This window comes from Cetorhinus maximus, unplaced genomic scaffold (genome assembly GCF_964194155.1).
Source record: "Cetorhinus maximus unplaced genomic scaffold, sCetMax3.hap1.1 HAP1_SCAFFOLD_495, whole genome shotgun sequence".
In the NCBI taxonomy this organism is placed as follows: Eukaryota; Metazoa; Chordata; class Chondrichthyes; order Lamniformes; family Cetorhinidae; genus Cetorhinus; species Cetorhinus maximus.
In genome coordinates this window covers 74,483-97,367 of record NW_027596437.1, presented here as the reverse complement: position 1 = coordinate 97,367, position 22,885 = coordinate 74,483, and the positions used below count along the sequence as shown (strand labels likewise).

General features: G+C 44.5%; 2 pseudogenes; one reads left to right on the top strand and one right to left on the bottom strand.

Moving 5' to 3' along the window:
- The window catches only part of LOC144673857 (uncharacterized), a 63,785-nt pseudogene that overhangs the window by 28,908 nt on the left and 11,992 nt on the right, over window positions 1-22,885 (top strand).
- Window positions 54-9,982, bottom strand: LOC144673861 (uncharacterized; annotated as a pseudogene).

The following is a 22,885-nucleotide window of genomic DNA, read 5'->3' as shown; positions in this document are numbered from 1 at the left end:
TAGGGATGGACAATAGATGCTGGCCCGGCCAGCGAAGTCCACATTCTGTGAATGAATTTTTAAACAATGATTAACAGCAGAATCCCACCCCTGTAATCACATGTGAATTTGCTGTCACCTCGCCAGGTGTTGTGACTGAGGGAATCCCTTCCCACACACAGAGCAGGTGAACAGCCTCTACCCACCATGAGTGCGTTGGTGCATCTGCATCTCACTCATCCTTCTCACATTCACAATATTTAAAAGGTCATTTATTGGTGTGAACACGTTGATGTGAAGTGAGGGTGCTTAACCGAGTGAATCCCTTTCCACACATAGAGCAAATGAATGGCCTCTCTCCAGTGTGAACTCGCTGGTGCCTCAGCAAGGTGGATGACTGAATGAATCCATTCCCACACATGGAGCAGGTGAATGGCCTTTTTCCAATGTGAGTCTGCTGGTGCCTCATCAGGGTGGATGACTGAGTGAATCCTTTCCCAAACACGGAGCAGATGTACGGCCTTTCTCCAGTGTGTGTGTGTTGGTGTTGCATCAGGTGGTTTCTGCTTTTAAAGCTCTTCTCACAGTCAGAACATTTTAAAGGTCTCTTGTTGGAGTGAGCGCGCTGATGCGACAGCAGGTTTTGTGACTGAATGAAACCTTTTCCGCACACAGAGCAGGTGAACGGCCTCTCCCCAGTGTGACTGCGCCTATGAATTTCGAGATGGGATGGGTAATTGAATCCTTTCCCACAGTCCTCACATTTCCACAGTTTCTCCATGGTGTGGGTGCCCTTGTGTCTCTCCAGGTTGGATGATCATTTGAAGTCTCATCTGCATGCAGGTCATGTGTGTGGTTTCGCCCCACTGTGAATGGTGAGATGTTTTTTCAGCTGTGCAACTGGTTAAAGCTCTTTCCAAGTTCAATGCACTGGAACACTCTCACTGTGTGTGACTTGGTGGTTTTCCAGTCATTCTGATGGTTTAAATCTTTTCCAACAGACAACAAATATTTCACCTTCCAAACTCAAAGGCCAATGATACTCAAGTCCTGATGAACAGAGTGACTCTTAAATTTTGATTTGAAGCTTGGTTTGAGTTCCCTGTCTGTAAATCCTCCCTTTCTAATGCACCTTTACAAAAGTCATTGCTGTGAGCACGGGATACCCTGTAAAAGGAGATTGCCAAAGTCATCACTATCAGCCCAGGATAGAAATTCAAAACACACGATTCTAGTTTCTATGGCACATTTTTTTCTTCTCTTGTTCCCCCAAATCCGTAAATCCCGTCCCACACACTCTCCCTCCTCCCTGGGCTGAAATCCAAACCTATCTCACCATCTCCACCATTTCTTTCCTCCACTCCCAGTTTTCTCCCTCCCTCTCCTCTGCCTGGGTTCAGTTCTCCAGCTCCTGTCTGCAAACTGACAATAAAATCAATGAGTCTTATTGGGGGTTTGGGGCCTCCAGCGGGTGTTTCTGAATCCTCCCCGCCCACCTCCCAGGGTTTCCTTCCTTCCCACAGATCAGATCCTCATTGATTTGAGCCCAAAGTGTAACCTCTTATTTATTGTCCCCCCCTCCCCCATCCTCTGATGTGAACCATCCTCCACTCGCTGCCCCAGGATGGCGGCCGTTAACCTGGGCCTGTTCCCGGGAGGGAGAAGCCCCGCAGCTGCAAACCAGGAGCTGATAATTATTCCTCAGGGTTTGCGGATCAACAAAGTGTTTCCAAATCCTCCCCGTCCAGCCGCCGGCTCCATCGCTCCCTCCCCCCCCCGGGCCTGTCACCGCGGGGTAAACACGGGGCCTGGGGCCTACCCCAGAAGTTGATCCAGTTCCCAGTCCAGCCGCGGTTTCCATTCCTACCCTGTGCTCACAATCTCCTCCCGCCTCCCGAACCGTCCGCTCCTCCTCACTGTCACCATGACTGACACTGAGCATGCTCAGAGCGCACACCCACACTGCACCTGCGCACTGGACTCCTACAATCATTGATAGGGGACTTTGCACAGTGAGGGGCATTCTGGGTAAATAATCCGCCATTGAATTGGCAACTCATGTTTCAATGTGTCGGCTTCCCAATCGAGTTCGGGACCCGGGCGCGACACACAAAATATATACTTAAAGTGTGTAGATACCCAAATGTCTGGACCTTCCTCCCTGATGCAATCTGTGCAATTCTCCCCCACCTCCAAATGAAATTTCATATTGGAAAAATGTCGAAGGTTGAAATTCACAAAGATCAGTGCTGGTACAAACTCGTGGAAACAACCTGCTGAGTTTCCATCACTTTTTTAAAAAATTTCCGATCTCCAGTATCCACAGTGTTTTGCTTTTGTTTCACTGCTGGTACCTCTGTAAAGAAATATAAGCTGAAAAGCTCAGATGGGGTAGATGGAATGGAATGTGTCTTTTTTGAAATATAAACACCAGCAGATTAGTTGAACAGAATGCACTGTTTCTGGACTCCATATTCTCCGTAATTCAATGTGATCTCCTATTTGCTCCTGATCACCATGTTGCACATCCACCACTTGTACTGCACATGCTCAGAGAACAACCTGAGTAATCGCACTGGGCTCCTGTAGTCATTGATGGGGCACATTCTGGCACATGGAAAACTATGGATTGTAACAGTGTCAGTTAAAGTCCAATTAGTGAAAAAAATTTTATCACCACATCGAGACTGGACCTGTTTCTGTAATGTTATTCCAAGGGATAGCCATTAATTAATGCTCGAGTCCATACAGGAGGTGATTTAATACTTGGGGCCACAAAAGCCCCCATCCCTACCATAAACTCTGTTCCTCATCACCGACTCCAGCCCCCTCCCTTACCACAGTCTGAGGTTGAAGCAGACTAATAGCAACCTTAGTTTCCTATTTGAGCCTGAGCTGAGGGCTAAGCTACTGACAACGTGTCTTCTCCATCACTAAGATCACCTCCTTCCACCTCTGTAATATCGGTTGTCCCCATCCTGCTGAAGCCCATTTCCTGCTGAAATCCTCGTCCATGCCTTTGTTGCCTCCAGATTCGACTATCCAATGCTCTCGTGGCTGGTGTCCCATCTTCCACCCTCCATAAAGGAATGCTCATTCAAAACTCTTCTGTGGACAGCAGTTTAGTGGGAATAGGGTCAATAGAACAGAAGGTGGGTCTCATGGACAAGATGAGTTCTTGAGAGGATAAGGGGGGATCGGAGAGAAACTAAAGAAAGATGAGTTCAGAGCTAGAGCCGGGCAGATCTTTAGAGGAAGTTGGGCCCGATGGTCAAGTGGAAAGGAGGGAAGCAGCAGAGGCAGCTGGTCAGATTGTCTCAACCTTAGAGACAAGGAAATCTGTGAGCTCCTCACACTTTCTGTTTGAAGTGAGTGTGGAGGAGACAGTGGAGAGGGAAAGCCTTTCAAAAGGAACTAATTTGTGTTAGAGATATTAAAGTGACTCGTCACACTGTGTGTTTAACATAAAGCTGATTTATTTTACTTTTACCTAGAATATTAACACCTATTACTGGACTAGGTTTTATTAACATTTGCAGAAACAGATCCCAATGCTATTTTCATTTTGAGACAAGTGAGGGGGAAATATTGGGGAGGTCAATGCAACACGAAGATTGTATTCATTGATCTGGAGAAGGCTTATGACCAGGTGCCCAGGGAGGAAGTCTGGAGATGTGTTAGAATTCATGAAGTCCCTGAGAAGTATGTATGACTATTACAGGACATGACCAAGGAGTTCCAGACAAGAGTAAGAAGCTGTGTGGGAGAGAGTGAGTTTTTCAAAATCAAAGTTGGATTGCACCAAGGATCGACACGGAATCCCTTCCTCTTCCTGATTCGCATGTTGTAACTGTGAGAGGGAGTGAAATTTACAGATGACACTGAGCTATGATGAGAACATGACTGAGTATCTGGGGAACTGGAGAAAAGCGCAGGTATGAAGATTAGTTTTTTTTTATTCTTTCATGAAATGCGGAGTCACTGATAAGACCAGCATTTGTTGCCCATCCCTAACTGCCCTTGAACTGACTGACTTGTTAGGCCATTGCTGGGGGCAGTTAAGAGTCGACTACATTGCTGTGGGTCTGGAGTTACGTGTAGGCCAGACTGGATGAGGACGGCCGATTTCGTTCCCTAAAAGGAAGAAAATCCTTCCTTCACTAGTGAACCAAAGACCCAATTCATGGACTGTCGGTTTGAGCCTAGGGAAGAGAATCAGAGTGAAGGTGAAGAGCTTAGGGGTGAATACTTGGAGAATGTGAGTAGCTTCAAGTACCTGGGGCCAGCGATGGCAGAAGATGGAAGTATGGAAATTAAGAAACAGATTAGCTTTGGTTGGAGTAATTGGAAGAAGTGCAGTGCAATGTGATGTGATCGAAAAGTGTCACTGAAATTGAAAAGGAAGAATCTACAGGACAGTTGTGAGACCGGCCTTGTTATACATAGCAGAAACTTGGGTAATATCAAGAAGAGAGGAACAATGACTGGATACAATGAGATACAGGTGCTGAGATGGATGTGTGGAGTGACAAGAAAGGACAAGATCAGGAACCAGTATATCAGGGGGTCAGTGAAGATTGTGGAAACATCGAAGAAAGTAGCTGAGAAGAGATTGAAATGGTCTGGTCATCCATTGTGGAGAGAAAGAGGAAATGTGGTGAGGTGAGTGATGGACATGGGACTGTCAGGAAGAAGGAGAAGAGGAAGGTCTAAGGGCCAGATGGAAAGATGTGGTGGCCAGAGACAGAAATGCAGTGGGATTGGAAAAGGAATGTGTGAGTGACAGGGGATGGAGAAGGTGATCAAGCAGCATTGTGGTGACCCCAAGTAAAATGGGAGGAAGATGAAGTAGTAAAAAACAGATCCTAATGAACATGGTTCAGTCCTGGGTGTGGTTAACAGCAAAATCAAATCACGGGAGTTACTCATGAACTTGCTGGTGTTTAAGCAGGTTGGATGACCGAGTGAATCTCTTCCCACAGTCCAAGCAGGTGAACAGTCTCTCCCCAGTGTGAATTAGCTGGTGTACAGTGAGGTTAGATGATGTCTTGAACCCAGACCCACAGTGAGAGCACCTGAACGGTCTTTCATCGGTGTGAACACGTTGATGGGATATCAGTGCCCCAGAACTTTTAAAGCACTTCCCACAGTCTTGGCATTGAAAAGGTCTCTCATCAGTGTGAACTCGTTGGTGTATCATCAAGTCGGGTGACCGAGTGAAGCCATCTCCACACTCTGAGCAGGTGAATGGTCTCTCCCCAGTGTGAGTGAGTTTATGTAAATGCAGGTTGCCGGACTGAGTGAATCCCTTCCCACATATGGAGCAGGTGAACGGTCTTTCTTCAGTGTGAACTCGCTGGTGTCTCAGCAGGTGGGATGACTGAGTGAATCTCTTCCCACAGTCAAAGCAGATGAATGGTCTCTCCCCAGTGTGAACTCGCTGGTGATTCAGCAAGATAGATGAATGGGTAAATCCCTTCCCACAATCCCAACATTTCCATGGCTTCTCCCCGTTGTGATTGCATTTGTGTTTCGAGAGGCCAGATGTTCGGCTGATGCCTCGTCCACACACAGAACACGTATACGGTTTCTCCTCATTGTGAACGGTGCTTTTTCCTTCCATGTTCAAAATCTAATGATATTCAGGTTACGGTAAATTGGGTGACTCTGTCAGATTCTGATGTGATGTTTGGTTTCACTTTCACGGCTGCAAATCCTCTCCTCCTAAAAACCTGTCAAATTGATTTAAACCAGAAAAAAAGCAGTGAGAGAGAACCCACAAAAACACAAAGGCACCAGAAAAGTGACCATGACCAAGAGGGAGAGAGAGAAAGAGTGAGAGAAAGAGAACGAACTGCCTTCTTAAACTGCTACTGTCCATGTGATGTAGGTACACCCACAGTGCTGTTAGGGAGGGAGTGCCAGGATTTTGACCCGGCGACAGTAAAGGAACAGTGATACATTTTCAAGTCAGAATGCTGAGTGGCTTGAAGGGGAACTTCCAGGTGGTGGTATTTCCATGCATTTGCTGTACTTGTCTTTTTAGATGGTAGCGGTCGTGGGTTTGGAAGATGCTAAGCGTCTTGGTGAGTTCCTGCAGTGAATCTTGTAGATAGAATACACTGCTGTCACTGTGCATCAGTATTGGAAGGAGTGAGTGTTTGTAGATGGGGTGTCATCAAGCGGGCTGCTTTGTCCTGGATGGCATCAAGCTTCTTGAGTGTTGTTGGAGCTGCACTCATCCAGGAAAATAGGGAGTATTCCATCACAATCTTGACTTGTGCCTTGTAGATGGTGGGCAAGCTTTGGGGATTCAGGAAGTGAGTTACTCCTCACATGATTCCTAACCTCTGACCTGCTCTTGTAGCCACAGTATTTATATGGCTAATCCAATTCAGTTTCTGGTCAATAGTAACCCCCAGGATTTAAATGGTGGGGGTTTCCGCAATGGTAATGCCATTGAATGTCAAGGGCTAATGGAGAGATTCTATCTTGTTGAAGAGGGTCATTGCCTGGCACTTGCATGGCGCGAGTGTTTCTTGCCACTTTTCAGCCCAAGCCTGGATATTGTCCAGGTCAGCAGCATTTGGACATGGACTGCTTCAGTATCTGAGGAGTCACAAATGGTGCTGAACATTGTGCAATCATCAGCGAACATCCCCACTTCTCACCTTATGTTGGAAGGAAGGTCATTGGTGAAGCAGCTGAAGATGGTTGGGCCAAGGACACTACCCTGAGGAACTCCTGGAGTGATGCCCTGGAGTTGAGATAACTGACCTCCACCAACCACAACCATCTTCCTTTGTGCTAGGTATGACTCCAACCAGCAGAGAGTTTTCCCCCTGATTCACATTGACTTCAATTTTGCTAGAGCTCCTTGATGCTTCAGTAAATCAGTTGCTGCCTTGATATCAAGGGCAGTCACTCTCACCGCACCTCTGGAGTTGCTGGAGCTATGTTAAAGGTGCTTTATAAATACAACAAATTGTTGTTGACTTGGACCTATATCACCATTCCTTCATCACTGCTGTATGAAAATCCTGTAACTCCTTATCTAACTGCATTGTAGGAGCAACTTCACCACACGGACTGCAGCGGTTCAGGAAAGTCAAACATCATCTTCTCCACAGCTAACTGGGAATAGGTAATAAAAACTGCTGGTCTTGTTAGTGATGCCCAAATCCCAAGAATAAATTTTAAAAACATGCATATGTCAAATAGATCAAAAGCATCAAAAGAAATCCTTGTTCCTAAAACAGTTACATTGCCTGGACAGTGTCTGTTTATTAACCTGTTCTCACCTAGTATCTACCTCCCTCGACAATTTCACATCGGATATTGCTGGGCCCAACTGGGTTCCAAAGTCCTCAGGGTTAAACCAAGCAGCTTCTCCTCCATCTCCACTCCAGCTCAAACTGATACAATAAAGGCTTTCAAAGGGAATTGAATAAGCACCTAGAGAGGGAAAATTGCTGGGCTATGAGGAAAGGGGAGGAGGGTGGGAATAGCTGATTTGTTCTTGAGAGCGCCAGCATGGGAATGATGAGCTAAATGGCCTCTGTCTGTATTATAATCATTCTATGACTGCATAAAAAAGACCTATACTGGGGGCCACGGACCAACCTCTACAACCAACACCCACCCTGATGCAAATAAGTTTTTAATTGGTCCATCTCTGTTTCTCGATTCAGTTCAGAGAGAAACACCTGCAACAAAAAAAAGCAAAATACTGCAGTTGCTGGAAATCTGATATAAAAAGAGCAAGCGCTGGAAATACTCAGCAGGTCAGATAGTAACTGTGGAGAGAGAAAGAGAGTTAACATTTCAGGATATGCAGAATCAATTCCAGAGAATAAAAATGGAGCATAATTTGATGGTCAACATGAGCTCATGAGCAAAAGAAAAACGATCTTTAGTGCAGGAAAAACAATTCCTGACCATTGGAAGATAAAGCTGGTAAATCAGTATTGGATAGCCAGGGGATGAGTAACGGTGGAAACCTCATTTAGACACATTTGGAAGAAATAACAGTAATATACCAAACATGGTTAAAATACATCCAATATTAGAGGCAGAGGAAGTTAGACAATGGCAGAGAGGTGGTCAGGGAAGGCAGAGTGAAACAGAGTAATGGATAGACATGGATTCAGAACCACAGTAAAGGAGCCACACCAGCCCCAGAGCCATGGAACCAGAGCACAGCACTAAAAATTCTAAATGGTAGATGAATGTTCAATAATACTCACCTCTGAAACAATTTCACTGTTTTCAAAATTTTAATCTGCTGGAGCCTGCAGTTGAAAAGATAGCAGAAGCACTGGAGTTAGAGAAAAATCTCATAATTTTCAAATCTTCTAACTCCCTGTAACAGAGATTACAAAAGCAATAAATGTCAGTTCAGGATATAGGTTTAGAAGAGACAAATATTTCTCTTGGTTTCAGTTTGCTGTGTGTAAATCCTCTCATTCTAACCCCCTGTTAAAGAGATTTCCAAAATCCATCACCGTCTGTCCAGGATAGAAATTCACAACATTCTCTCCACCTGCTGCCTGTCCCAGGATTACTTAAGCACTAGTTAAACCACACCTAGAATATTGTGAACTATTTTGGTCCCCTTATCTCAGGAAAGATATAGTGGCATTGGAGGCAGTCCAGAGAATGTTCACGAGGTTGATCCCAGGTATGGAGGGATTTTCTTATATGGAGAGGTTGAGTAAGTTGGGCCTGTAATCATTGGATTTTGGAAGAATGAGAAGTGACCTTATTGAAACATATAAGATTCTTAGGGGGTTTGACATGCTGAGATGCTCTCCCCTTGTAGGAGAGTCCAGGACCAGATGGCATAATCTCAGAGTAAGGGGTCGCCCATTTAAAACAGAGATGAGGAGAAATTTCTTCTCTAAGAGGGTAGTCAATCTGTGGAACTCTTTATCACAGAGGGCTGTAGATTCTGGGTCGCTAAGTATATTGAAGGCTTAGATTTTTAATCAGTAAGGGAATCAAGGGTTATGGGGAAAAGGCAGGAAAGTGGAATTGAGGATTGTCAGATCAGCCACGATCTCATTGAATGGCCTACTTCTGCTCCTACGTTTTATGGGACATATGTGCATTGGAAGCAGTTCAGAGAAGGTTCACTCGGCTGATTCCTGGGATTAGGGAGTTTATTTTCGATGCAAACGTTAAGCAGTTTGAATTTATACTCATTGGGGATTAGAAGAATGAGAGGTGATCTTATTTAAACCTGTAATATTCAGGGGTCTTGACAGGATAGATCAGGGAGGATGTTTCCACTCAAAGAGGATTCTAGAATTAATGGGCCAGTTTAAAAATAAGGGGTCTCTCCTCTCAGGCTGAGATGAGGAGGAACTTCTTCTCTCAGAGGGTTGCTAATCTTTGGAATTTTCTTCCCCAGAGAGCAATGAAGGCTGGCTCATTGTATATATTCAAAGTTGAGTTAGATAGATTTTTAATCTACAAGGGAGTTATCGGGGGCAGGCAGCAAAGTGGAGTTAAGGTCACAATCAGATTAGCCATGTTCTTATTGAATAGCAGAGCAGGCTCGGTGGCCCACTCCTATTTCTGATGTTCTTAGGGTGGCCGCGCAAACGCCCTGCAGCACCTTGACCCTCTAAAGATGGTGGCAATTAACTCGGGCCTGTCACCAGCTCTTGTGCGCAGAGAGAATGAAATCGATGAGTCAATTATTTTTTTTCTCCTGGTCACGGGGACCCTAAAGCCCCGCCCCGCCCCGCCCCTCTGTTGCATCACCAACACAGCCGCGCATGCGCTCCGTTCCTCGGTGGCCATTAAACTGGGCCTCTTCCCGGGAAAAAGCCCCAGAGCTGTAAACGCAGGACCCGCAGAGTTTTATTCAGGCCTTGCGGCCTACACCAGATCTTTATGAAGCCTCCTCTTCCTCCCCATCCCGACTCCCGGCTCCATCCCTCCCTCCACCTCATCGACTCTCACCCGCTGCAAAAAGCGTCTCCCGTAATTACAAGGCTCTGACCAAAGTGACACTGCGCATGCTCTGGACACAGTCCAATATTGCTCCTGCGCACTGGGCTCCTGTAGAGGGAATAGGGCACTTTCACATTCGCAGGGGATGTTGGGTAACAACAGCGCCATTGATACTCCAGACAGAAAAGAAAATCATTCTGTTACCAATTGAGATAAATTGATTTAAAAATCACATAAATTCTTGTCAATGCTGTGTTTCATTTCTCAAAGTGATTCAAACCGCTGCTCTCCTGTGTTTTAAAAACTTTTCTGACTCTATCTCCTCCTCTGAAGGTGTTGATTCGGGCTGGCTGCAATCCCACAGTAGCTGCTTCCTCTCTCTTGATCTCGCTATCCCCGATACTGAATATTCACAGTTTTATAGAATGATACAACACAGATGGAAACCATTAGGCCCATCATGCCTGTGCTGACTCTTTGGAAGATCTAAACAATTAATTCCTCAGACCTGTTGGCACTGTCAGAACAATGTATATCTGCTGTAGAGATGGAAGCGGTGAATGGAAAAGTTGGCTACGTATCAGACACACTCACCACTGTGGAATGATCAATTGTCCAGTTTATTACGCAGAATTGAGTGTTCACTGGTTGGTTAAGCACACAGAGTATTTGGTGGTGTTAAATTCAAAAATTCTACACACCCCCATATACTGCAGTGACATTATTAGTTAAAGGCCAAGGCAAGGGAATATCCTTGGTGTGATAGAGTAAATGAATTGAGATACAAAGCAATGACATTAACATCATAAAACTGAAAAAATTACCAATTGGCTGGAATGTTGCAGTATGAAGGAACCCCACATACTTGTCAGGTGAAAGAGGCCATATACAATGGACCTATTAAAGCCACACCACTGTTAGGCTCCACTGGGGTTTATGTGGATGAGTCTTGGTTTTATGAACAGGGACCATATTAGACCGGTACTACATCTTTGATTCCCCATGACAGCCGTAGTATCCTTAGTAAATGCCCACCACAATACTTAGTCCAGAAATCTGAGGTTATTGTGATCAAAGCCCTTAAAACCGTCACTGATTGAATCAGCAACTATTCTGAAACCTCCTTGGGTTGTAACTCCTTCAGGGAAAACCCATTTCTCTGGCAAAAAAAAACATAACAGCAAGGAAACCACTCACCCACCACTCCAAACTCCGAATGATTTGGGATATTGCTGGTAAGTGTCCGGGGCAATTTGCTATTTGTAAGGCGAAGGTACACCAACAGCAGGAGTTAGTGAAGAGGGTAAAAACCAGGCAGACTGACTCACTAGGAAAGCTGTTGGGATGTGCTAGGGATCCACCCAAAACTCCATCATTGGCACCGATATGACAGACTCCAGTTAAACCTGATTTTAAAATTTGTCAGGATCCTGACCCTGATGTGACTATAGTCAAAGATGCCGTACACCATAGGAGACTTTACCTCATCCCTCAAAGCAAGTAAGGACTCGCTCATCCGACATGACGAGGTTTTTCTATTACAAGGATGACTCTAATTTGACTTGAGTCACACCTCAATGGCTCAGAAAAGGATTCATTTTGTTTGTGGGTCAAATTGGGGACATGTTTCTCTTTTTCAAGTCATCGATATGTTATACAATTACTATTGGTGGCAGAGGATGCACCAGGTGCACCAGGATGTCCATCATAACCGGAACATGTGTCTCCTCTGTGTCCAAATCAATCCAGATCTTCAAAATTTAAGGTTCCAATGGACACATTCCACCTGAATGATGTTCCTAGGAAGCTTTGCAGATTGATTATACAGGTTCATTATGCACATAAAAGGAAGGGATTAGGATATCATGGTAATTATAGATACGTTTACTCGGTGGATTCAAGATTTCTTGGTATGTAATAATGATGAGTCACTACAGCCAATATCCCATGGGAATAGATCTTTACCAGATGGGGCTTTCTGAAAAGGATAGAGTGATATTGATTCTCATTTCACAGCAGAAGTAATGCAACAGCTCTGTCATCTTATGGGTATGTAACTACATTTCCACATCCTCTACCGCCCAAAGTCCGGTGGGATGCTCGAGAGCTTTAATCACTCTGGATAAACAACACTGAAAAAAGCTGTCATGGAGGGAGCCTATTCAACACCTGCAGGGAGAACAACCTCATCTGTTACATTATCTCCTAAATGGGAGATGAAGTAATGTTTAAAAAAAATTGTGAAAAGAGGTAGGGCTAGGAGGCTATTTGGGAAGATCCATATGATGTTCTGGATAATTGGGAGAATAAAATCTTATATTATTTAATTGGAAATGAGGAAGGGAAGCACAATATCCAAGTTACTATGGAGATCAGTGTAAACAGTACAAAATGAAAAGGTCAGATAACCACATGGGGAATAAACGCTTGTGTTTGATTTTACCCAACAGGGACTTGATGTGGATGGTCATCGTGCTGCTGGACTGTGTCCAGGTTGAAGCCCTATGCATTTCCCCCAGATTATCCTTTCTGAGCTCCAGCCAGATGATGCTAAACACTCAATTGAGAAAGACAAAAATCTACAACAATGTGTTTAAACCAAAGTTGATTTATTCCACATTCAAACAGAATATTAAACTCAAGCCCAGTGATGGGATTATTACCATCCGAGACAAACCCTGATTCTCACAAGGAACGTGGTTCAATCCTGCCTGAGATTAAAAGCAGATTCCAGCCTCCACAGTCAGTTGTGAACTCGCTGGTGAGTCAGCAGAGTGGATAACTGAGTAAATCGTATCCCACACATGAAGAAGATGAACAGACTTTCTTCGGTGTGAGAGTGTTGGTATGTCAGCAGATCATTTTTACTTTTGGTATTGAAATGTTGTCTTATCAGTGTGAATGCGCTGGTGTCTTCACAGATGAGGTGGAGTAATAAATCCCTTTTCGCACACAGAGCAGGTGAACGGCCTCTCTCTGGTGTGAACTTGCTGGTGTATCAGCAGATGGGGCGACTCAGAGAATCCCTTCCCAAACTCGGAGCAAGTGAAGGGCTTTTTTCAAGTGTGAACCAGCTGGTGTATCAATAGGTCGGATTAACAAGGAAATCCCTTCCCACAGTCGGAGCAGGTGAGTGGCCTCTCCCCGGTATGAACTCGTTGGTGTGTTAGCGGGTTGGACAATTGCCTGAACCCCTACCTGCACTGAGAGCAGTTGAGCGACCTGGAACAGGAGTGAATGTGTTGGTGCTTTTTCAGCCCACATGGATGTATAAAGATCTTCTCGCAGCCGGAACATTTGGACTCTCTCATCACTGCGAAGCTGCAGGTATCTCAACAGGGCAGAGAAATTAAAGAACCCCTTCCCACACTTGGAGCAGGTCAATGGCCTCTACCCAGTGTGTCTGAGTCGATGAGTCTCCAGCTGAAATGAGTAATTAAATACCTCCCCCCAGTCCCCACATTTATCTGGTTTCTTCTCAGTGTGACTGTGCATGTGTCTCGACAGGCCAGATGAATGGCTGAAGCCTCGTCCACACACAAAGCATGTGTACGGTTCATCCCCGTTGTGAACAGTGTTTTTTCCTTCCACATTCAAAGGCTGATACTGTCCGATTTTGACTTGATATTTGTTTTGAGCTTTTTGTTTTGTTTTGAACCTTCCCTTCTAACACCCTGTAAAATGAATTTAAAACAGGGCAAAGGGAGTGAGGGAGAACGCACAAAAGCACAGATAGGTGATGAAACTGAACTGAATGAATTTTAGTCATTTGTGGAGCCAACACGAGGAAAAAGTGACCATGAAAACTGTTGGATTGTAAAACCTAACTGAGTCATTGATGTCCATCAGGGTAGGGAAGCTGCCACCCAATATTGACCTACAATAAGACTGTGGCCTCAACAGAAGCAGATAGACAGGTAGAAGGTTTCGGGCTGTGGCGTGGGAATGATACTGAAGGAGAGGGGTCTTATGCATTGACATGTCGACAAGAACTTAGACATGACCTCCTAAAACTGTGTCTTCCACCCACTTTAAAGACAATAACAGCAGGTGCATGTGGAAAACTTCATGTTCATTTCAAGTCACACACACCATCCTGACTTGGACTCTGTTTCTTCATCATTGCTGGGCGAAAATCCTGCAATCCCTTACCTAACAGCATTGTCAAAGTGCCTTCAGCACAAGGACTGCTGTGGACAAAGAAGGCCCAGAATCAATTTCGTGTGGAGCAGGTTGGATTTCACGGGATGTGGCCATTGCTGGCGAGGCCAGCATTTATTGCCCATCACTAATTGCCTTTGAGAAGGTGGTGGTGAGCCACCTTCTTGAGCTACTGCAGTCTATGTAGTGTAGGCACACCACACTGCTGCTGGAAAGGAGTTCCAGGATTTTGATCAGCTGATAGTGAAGGAACGGTGATATAGTTCCACGTCAAGATGGTGAGTGGCTTAGAGGGAAAATTGCAGGTGGTGGTGTTCCATGAGTCTGCTGGCCTTGTCCTTCTAGGTGATAAAAGTCGTGTGTTTGAAGGTGCTGTCGAACAAAACTTAGCGAGTTGCTGCAGTGCATCTCATAGATGATACACATTGTTGCCACTCTGCAATGGTGGTGGAGGGAGTGGATATTTAAGCTGGTCGGTGGAGTGTCAATCACGCAGGCTGCTTTGTCCTGGATGTTGCCAAGCTTCTCGAGTGTAACTGGAGCTGCACTCATCCGCTATATTTGCTGGCCTTGCTGGCAAAAGCCTACACACCAAGAATTAATTTGAAAAACTAAATGGAAATGAATTAAAAGCCTTTACTGAAATTATTGCTCTGAAGAGAATACTTGTTTATTTTGTAGGGGCTGTGTCTGTTTAGCAACCGAACATCCCAGAGGAATCTATCTCCCCTGGCAGTGCACACATTGGGAATTTTGAGGCTTAACTGGGCAGAAAACTACACAGAAGATTCTCCCCCATCCACATTCCTTTTCAAACTGATACAACAATAAAGATCCACTCAGGAGGCCAGGGACAGGCAAAGGCATCCAACTCCAATCCTGAGGCAAATACTGGAAATATTATGTTATTTATGTGCAGAGAGAACCGAAAAAGAATTCCATTCTGTTGAGTTTTTGCCAGGATGCAGGAAAACACTTACCTGCAGCTGTTCATTAATGGTGGCCAGCCCTCCCACAAATCCCCGCGCCCCAGAAACCGCTCTATCCAACTCGCTCCTTTCTCCAGGCGCTTAGAGTGCGCATGCTCCCCAGGGCCAGCCGCGGGGCATTCTGGGCGGCTCCTTTGTTGTGAGTCGGACGCGGTGGAAATTGGAGAAGAAACCGGAAAGCGGCGGCGAGGATGGGGGAGGCGCTGCAGCATCGCTTTGATGGGCAGCCCAGCCCGGGGAGATCACCGCACGGCCGCCGGGCCCGGCCGCTCTCATTCGGCCTCTGAGAGCCGCACTCGCTGTTCCTGAGGCTGCGCTCGCCCCCCGCTCAGTTTCTCCATTGAATCCTGTTTCTCTCCTTGTTTCTCCGAACTCAGATTCACCGCCTCATTTTCTTTTCTTCCTCTGAGCCCCTGAACTCCATCTGACAGGGTCATGTTGGAGAGCGGGCATTGACTGTCCTGGGAAACAACAGCAAGAGGAGCTCAGAGGCCGGAGGAGCAAAGGAGCAGCGAGTTCAGTCACCAATCGGGGGGGGATTGAGGACTGGATCCTGAGTCAATCAAATCAGGGGAGTCGGAGTGAACCCCTGGGGAATCATTCATCTCTGAAAAATTAAATGAGTATCTCTTTAATCAAAAATACAATTTAACATTTATCAGTTTAATTTTTAAAAATTCTTTGTTATCTCAATCCTAGGACATCGCTGCAGGAATTCCTCAGGACAGTATCCTGGGCCCAACCATCTTCAGCTGCTTTATCAATAACCTTTTTTCCATCATAAGTCAGACTTGGGAATATATTGCCGTTCCTTCATTGTCGCTGGGTCAAAATCCTGGAACTCCCTTCCTAACAGCGCCGACACCACATGAACTACAGCAGTTCAAGGAAGTGAACAGGAAGATTTGCTGACAGGAAACTCAAACCAAAAATCACGTCAAAATCTGACAGATTCACTCAATACATCAGGTGCTGGATATCATTGAACCTTTAATGTAGAAGGAGAAATGTTTTAACCAATTGCACAGCGTGAAAAAACATCTAATCATTCACAACGGGGATAAACTGTGTACGAGGTTTGGTCTGACCATCCAACATGGACAGCCACGAGGACACCGGCACCATGGAGAAACCGTGGAAATGTGGGGACTGTGGGAAGGGATTTGGTTCCCCGTCAAAGCTGGAAATTCATCAACGCAGTCACACTGGGGAGAGGCCATTCACCTGCTCCGTGTGTGGGAAGGGATTCACTAGTTCATCCAACCTTCTGAGACACCAGCACATTCACACTGAGCAGAGTTCAGTCATCTGCTCCGTGTGTGGGAAGGCAATCGGTCATTCATCAAACTTTCTGAGGCACCAGCAAACTCACAGTGGAGAGAGGCCGTTCACCTGCTCTGTGTGCGGGAAGGGATTCACTCAGTCATCCTACCTGCTGACACACCAGCGCATTCACACGAGGGAGAGACCGTTCATCTGCTCCTTGTGTGGAGAGGGATTTAACCAATTATCCAGGCTTCTGAATCACCAGAGAATTCACACTGGGGAGAGCCCATACACCTGCTTTATCTGTGGCAAGGGATTTCATCGGCCTTCCAAACTACTGACACACCAGCGAATTCACACTGGGGAGAGGCCATTCACCTGCTCCATGTGTGGGAAGGGATACACCAATTCATCTGACCTGTTGACACATCAGCGAGTTCACACTGGCGAGAGGCCATTCACATGTTCCGTGTGTGGAAAAGGATTCATTCGGTCATCCCACCTTCTGACACATCAACTTGTTCATACTGATCAGAGACCTTTTAAATGTTCTGAGTGTGAGAAGACCTTCAAAAGTGAAAAGGATCTGCTGACACACCAACGAGTTCACACTGGGGAGAGGCCATTCACCTGCTTTGTGTGTGGGAAGGGATTCACTCAGTCATCCACCCTGCTGACACATCAGCGAGTTCACAAGTGACTATGGGGATTGAAATCTGTGGTTACTGTGGCTGTTAATCCTGTTCAGGATTGAATTCTTTCATTCTGGCAGATGGAGTTTGTTTCTGCTGAAATATAATTGTGCAAAGATGAGTGGCAGCTCAGAAGACTGGACAGAATTTAAAAAAAGAGGATGACTGAAAGATTAATAAAGAGGGAAAAATTCGAATATGAGAGAAAGCTAGTTAGAAATATAAAGACAGATAGTAAGAGTAAATATTGATATTTAAAAATGAAAAGTTAACAAAGTGAAGGTTGCTCCTATAGAAAGTGAATCAGGGGAGTTATTAATGGAAAATAAGGAGATGGCAGATTAATTGAAGAGGTATTTTGCATCGTCTTCACTATAGAGGGTACAAGTAACTTGCCAGAAATGGCTGTAAATCAGGAATTGGAAGGGAGGGAGGAACTCAAGAAAATTATAATCACCAGGGAAGTGGTATTGAGCAAATTGTTGGAGCTGCGGGCTGACAAGTCCCCCTGTCCTGATGGATCCTGGGGTCTTAAAAGAAGTGGCTAGTGAGATAGTTGATGCATTGGTTTTAATTTTCCAAAATTCATTAGATTTGGAGAAGGTTCCATCAGATAGGAAAAGAGAAAATGTAACTCCTTTATTCAAAAAGGGAGGGAGACAGAGAGCAGAAAACTATAGGCCAGTTACTTAACTTCTGTCATAGGGAAAATGTTAGAAGCATTATAACAGGGCACTTAGATAAATTCAAGGTAATCAGGCAGAGTCAACAAGGTTTCGTGAGAGGGAAATCATGTTTAACCAATTTATTGGGGCTCTTTGAAGAAGTAATAGGTGCCGTGGATAAAGGAGAACTGGTGGATGTACTGTACCTATATTTCCAGAAGGCATTTGATAAGGTGCCTCATTAAAGGTTATTGCGGAAAATGAAATCTCATGGTGTAGGGGGTAACATATTGACATGAATAGAAGATTAGCTAGCTAACAGGAAGAAGAGAGTAGGCATAAATGGGTCTTTTTCTGATTAGCAGGATGTGATGAGTGGTGTGCCACAAGGATCAGTGCTGGGACCTCAACTCTTTACAATTTATATAAATGATCTGGATGAAGGAACCGATGGTACGGTTGTTAAATTTGCTGATGACACACAGGTAGGAAAATAAATTGTGAAGAGGACATAAGGAGGCTAAAAAAGGATCCAAACAGGTTAGGTGAGTGAGCAAAGATCTGGCAAATGGAATATAATGTGGGAAAATGTGACAATGTCCATTTTGGCAGGAAGAATAAAAAAAGGAGCATATTATTCAAATGGTGAGAGATTGCAGAGCTCTGAGATTCAGAAGGATCTGGGTGCCCTGGTGCATGAATCGCAAAATATTAGCATGCAGGTGCAACAAGCAAAACTGAAAGAATGTTATCGTTCATTGTGAGGGGAATTGAATACAAGAGTAGGGAGGTTATGCTTCAGTTATACAGGGCACTGGTGAGCCCACATCTGGAGTACTGTGTGTAGTATTGGTCACCTTATTTAAGGAAGGATGTAAATGCATTGGAAGCAGTTCAGCGAAGGTTTAGTAGATCAATACCAGGAATAGGCAGGTTGTCTTATGAGGAAAGGTTGGACAGACTAGCTTGTATCTGTTGGAGTTTAGACGGGTAAGAGGCAACTTGATTGAAACACATAAGCTTATGAGGGGCCTTGTCAAGGTGGATGTGGAAAGGATGTTTTCTCTTCTGAGAGAATCTTGAACTAGGGGACACTGCTTAAGGGGTCGCCCATTTAAGAAAGAGATGAGGAATTTTTTTTTCTCCATAGGGTTGTGAGACTTTGGAATTCTCTTCCTCAAAAGGCAGTTGAGGCAGAGTCTTTGAATATCTTTAAGGCAGAGATAGATAGATTCTTGATAAGCAAGGGGTGAAAGGTTATCAGGGTAGGCAGGAATGTATAGTTGAGATTACAATCAGATCAGCCATGATCTTATTGAATGGCGGAACAAGCCTGAGGGGCCGAGTGGCCTACTCCTGCTCCTAATTCGCATGTTCGTATATAAGTTAATAAACCATATCAATGGGCTGCTGTTTAATATTCTGGATAAATGTCACATAGCATGTCAAACTTTGTTTTTCACACATTGTTGTACAATTTTGTCTTTCCCACCTGAGTGTTTAACATCACCTGGCTGGAGCTCAGAAAGGACAATCTGAGGGAGGATCATTCGGCAGGAACAGAAGTTTATCCTGGTCACAGTCCTTCAGGGTCACACTGAGAGGGACAAATGACACTTTGGTCTTTCTCATCTCTCTTCACTGACAGCAAAACCCACATGTGGGTGAGTCCTGAGGTGTGTAAGAAATGTGTCACAGCCATTTCTATGCAGTATGTACAGCCTAAAGATGACCAAGTTCAGACTGTGTGGAGTCCAAGGCCACATAGAAAAGTGGATGGAAAAATATAAACTCCCTGTAAATCTAACCCTCTGATTTCTGTTTGGAACCATCGTGGTTCAAAGCTCCTAGGCACAGAGCAGAAGGTTCCTTTACAACTGTGGTTGTTCAACCTGAGTCAGGCAGTCTGGGAATGTGCTTTTAAATCAGAGATTGATGTAAAACTGTGCTCTGTTCCTGACTGAAACTGAAATGGCAGGAATAAGTCTCCAGTTTAAAAATGACTGTGGTGATTATTCTGAAGTTTTTAAGGTTTATTAATGACAGTCCTGAGTCCACTACTTTAAACCAATGTCAACAACAACTTGTGTTGACATAGCACCTTTAAAAAGTGAGACATAGTTAAAAATAAATAATGTAAAGTCTGCATTGAAATAACACATGGAGGAATTCACATGATCCTTTTAACTACTGGGACAATTATACAACAGACATCTGATCTCCAGATAAAGAAGGACCTGCACTGTGTTTTCAAGAATTCCCTGTTATATTGATGTGTGTGTGTTAGATCCTAGGATTTTGTTGTAGTCTTCCTCAGTATTAACTGTACTTCCCAATTTGGTAATCAATTAATTCATGTTAGGGGGAAATAAAGGAATACAGTAATGGTCAAGGGACTTGACTTAAAATATCCCAGCATGCAAAACCACAATTGCTAAGTAGTTAACATTTAAAGTTCAGGCTGGGACAGAGAGAATGCTGAACCTTGCACATTCCTTGCGAGCATCAGCAAGGCCATATTGGACGAAGAAGAATGTAAATATGATAGATTGGGAGTTTTGGGAGCTAGACTGGAGTCAGAGGATGGCAATAACAGATTAAGTGTGCTCTTCAACAGATAGGGGAAGGACAGATGGTTCCAGCTTAGATAGGAAGGCAGGTCTCTGCCTGGGTGAAGGTGGGGTCAGATAATGCATGTACTTTTGTACCAGAGACTTGTCTGTTTAACGTAAACCTATATGTTGATGAGATCGAAATCTGGAAATTGTTCTTGAACGTGACCAATAATGTATAAATATGATGAACACTTGTAGTTTAGCAGAGTACTTTCTCATGCTACATTGAGATGGTGCCCTCCTTGCAATTGCTCGAATAAACAATCGTAACCTGTACCTGAGTCTCCTGTGGTCCGTTCATCAAAGACACCACAACAATTCATAAATAAATCAGTTCATCACTTCCTCGTGTCATTGTACACTCTGCTACTGAATTAAAGATTTAATGAATTGTGCAACAAAGTTTTGTTAACTGGGAATTCTTATCTGTGATTTACTGAAATTCTGCTCCCAAATTTTAAAATTGGGTTTCTGATTTCTGAGTCCAAATTGTTTATGTAAATTGTGAGTAACAGTGGCCCCAGCATTGCTTCCTGTGGAGCATCAATTCCCATCTTTTACCAGTCTGAGTCACTTTGCTTAACCTCTGCTCTCTGTTTTCTGTTTTGTAACCAGCTTGTTATCCATAACAGTGTGTACAACCTACAGGGTAACCAAGATCAGGCTGTGTGGTGTGAAGGTCCAGGCAGCAGAATGGATGGAAAGATGGCTACAAAACAGTATTCAGAGTGTTAGATTTACAGGGAGTTTGGAGCCATCATTTCATCCATTCTGCTCTGTGGCCTGACCTTCACCCAGACCATCAATATAAGGGGGTTTATCTGTAATACCAATAGGAAAGTAGGGGCTGAAATTATGCAAAGATGTCCTGTATTGTCTAAAATCTCCCACCAGGGCTGATCACCAGGGTGGCCATAGACCGCTCAATATCTGTTGATGGCTTAACTTTTTGTTGTTGCTTCTGTTCAAGATGTTGTCCATTATAGATTAAGGTTCAGAGAAAGTGCTGGAATTAGATAGTCAAAACTGCTTTGAGTCCCTGGAGCGTAATGTTTACTTGAATTTCTATAACATTTTGGTCCTTACAGACACTGATACTTTATCCCCAGTCCTAGTCAGTAGTCGGGTTGGCGATGTGAGGCAAAACCTGGTCCACCTGATCGATAGGAAGTGTATCCATGTGGGTTTGTGTGTGTGTGTGTCAAACCAAGTGGATGTCCTTTGTAACAACATGAAGAGTTTTTTTTTCCAGATCCCTTCCTTTCCTCTCACTATTATCCTCAGTTAGTTTAGAAAATCCTTCTGTACATCATCTTCCAACATGCTACTGTCTCCACTAAATACTTCCATCAGTCATACTAGCAATGGGATCACTGATATCACAGGAATCAGTTCTGAAATACTGTCACTCTGATTTTAAGTCTTCCTGGAGTAAGACATTGATCCAGATCTTCCCACCTAACACCAATCCATATTCCCATCTGAGTTCCAGATTTTAATGTGATTGTCCCATATGTTTAGCATCTGTTCATCTGTGAGAGATGATGGGAATGCAGCCTCAGAACTTTGGTGAGATCAGATGAGATGATCTGCTGCACTCCATCTGATGGCTGAACAAGCCGATACTGTAAAGGCAAAAGTGCCCCGTATGAAGGTATTCCTTACTCCTGTTGTGGGATGATCTCTGCTGACACCTTGATTGTCTGTGTTGGAGTTTCTGAAACCACATGTCGCTGTGGTGGTGAACTCCTGCAAACAGCTGGTGTTTCCAATTGCATCAATCATCAGTTAGCTTCCCACTTGTCATGATTAATATCGAGGGCTTTCATGTCTCATCTTTGAAGCTTTGATGTGATTGTGCACTATAGAAAACATATCTAACTCCTTTAAACCTGTTTCAGCACATTCCCTTCATACATATTACAACAGATTGTCTTTGAGATCAGTTTTTCCTTTACATTCCGTGTTGTTCTGAATGATGACAGTATTAATCATCTCCCTAACCTGTCCTAAACCCTCCTGCCTGCTCATTTATTGAAACCAAGGACTCCCCTTGTTGTGGTGACATTCCCTGTCTGCCCAGTTATTCCTTTAAGTTTGTGCCTCGTTTCACCATGTTCCCAAATTTCAGTAATAAATGTTGAAATGTTTGCTCCACACCCACAGGGTTTCATCTGTTTAAAGCCACAAACAGAAAAGTCCAGCTATCTCCTGGAGTTTGAGACAAATCAGTTTTCAAAATGATGCAGAGTTTCAGCCAATGAGGGAGATCCGCGCTCAACCCCGCCCCTCATTCACTCCGATTGGTTGGAGGGCCAACCACACCCCCTTGATCCTGCAGTCCCGCCCCCATCCACCAATGGTCCGGAGCTGCCGTCAATCACCTGGACATTGTGACGTTTGCATGTGCAGTGTGGCTGCTGGAGCTGGACATCAGAGCGCAGGTGCAGTCCCGCCTCGAGTTTGGAGCATGCGCAGTGTGAGTGAGGGCGAAAGAAAGCTGCTTGTTTGTTAGGTTCGCAGCCGGTAAGATAAAGGGCGGAATTGAGGGAGAGATG